Raw genomic sequence first — 1719 nt, forward strand, 5'->3', positions numbered from 1 at the left:
GTAGCACAGGTTCCCTTAGTTTCCATGCAACCTTATTCTAACCAGGGCGAGTGCCAAAGGACTATTCCTTTCTCTGAGAAAGTGACCCACTAACTCAGGCAGGTGTGACGAGGCAGAATTTTCACCTGCCTTTTCATTTTTTGACTGTTGTTTTCCCCCCCATTTAATCCCAATGCAGTGATACTCACAATACGATCACTGACACAGCTATATGTAATCACTGATGTTATAGTGTTATTCAAAAGTAGTGGTTACGGAGTTTGTTTGTTTAAGTTAATAATTGCTGCCATTTTCTTGAGAACTGACATGCCGCATCAAAGATGCTTCCCAGAGAAATCTTCTATAATTACAAGTTAAGCTGATGTTCCATTATGAAGTAGGTAGAATAGAGTAGGATTACTTTTAAAAGGATTGTATTGATCTGCTTTGGAGGCCGTTTCATTTTGCAACACTAATAATAAGTGGATAGATTATGAAGATATGCTACGAGGGCTGTAAATACTTATTTGACATATATAGGCCATAACGATGATCCCTTTTCTTTCGTTTTGTCAACGTTTGCGATTTAAGGCAGACGAGATTCTATTTTGGGTGATGGGATTGCTATGTCTAACATTAATGATTGATATTTTCCATTTCTTAACTTTAGCAGTAAAACAATAGGAATGGAGAGCATCAAATATACAATATTTAGAAACAATAAAAGCAAGAAGCAACAGGAAAGTAACTTTTTCAACATAAAAGAGAAAATATCATCCGTCTTTGAAAAAAATCAGTTAGGAAGATAATACAAACAGTTAACAGCTAAGGCACATATCTACAAGGATTTAAGGTCTAATTAGATACTGAGAACAACAGTAAATATTTCATTCATATGCTACTTACATTTATTCAATGAATCAATAGCACAAGAATCCTCTAACTTACTATTTCTAGCATTTAAAAAATCAGTCAGCTAGTCACATTATAAAACCAATAGCTCTTCCTACCAAATTTGATCTGACAATGACATGGATAATAAAGTGAAAACTTAGGGTTGATATATTGAATGTGAGGAACTAACACAATCAAATGTTTATAATGGTTCATGGTTGGTTGAGTGAAGTCTGTAAACACAAAGACCTTGTGTCCAGGAATTAGCTTATCTGCACATGGACATTCACCACATAGGTAAAAATATTGCTCTACTTCTTAGGACCTAATTCTCCTCGGCCTTGCCTCTTGTATAGTTATTTACACCTGTGCAAAGTGAGTGTAAAAGAGCTACCAGTGTGATTGGCTCGCTTCTTACACCCACCTTGCACACACTTTTTGCATGTATGGTTGGCTGCACAAGGTGCAAAGGAATGTAAAATTAGGCCTCTTATTATCACCTGAAGATTTGAACACATTTTTTTCTTACTCACATATTGCTCCCTTCTTTAGCCATCAACATCAAGATTTTCTTTTGCAGAATGTAGCTCAGACCTATGAGACATGAAAGGCCAAATTCTGCCATCAGCATACCCACTAATAGACAGTAGCGATGCATAGCTGTAGTGAAAAGTTATAATTTTGCCATTTGTGATTTAATTAGTGGTTCACAAGTCATCTGCACATAGCACACTCCCTACTGTACAGGCATGGCCTGCAGTTTCCCAGCTGTGCTGGTGTTGCAAATTAAGTATTGGACTATGAACATGGGGTATGTAACTTGGAGATTCATAACTCACACAAATT

The sequence above is a fragment of the Lepidochelys kempii genome, chromosome 2, assembly GCF_965140285.1.
Source record: "Lepidochelys kempii isolate rLepKem1 chromosome 2, rLepKem1.hap1, whole genome shotgun sequence".
Taxonomy (NCBI): domain Eukaryota; kingdom Metazoa; phylum Chordata; order Testudines; family Cheloniidae; genus Lepidochelys; species Lepidochelys kempii.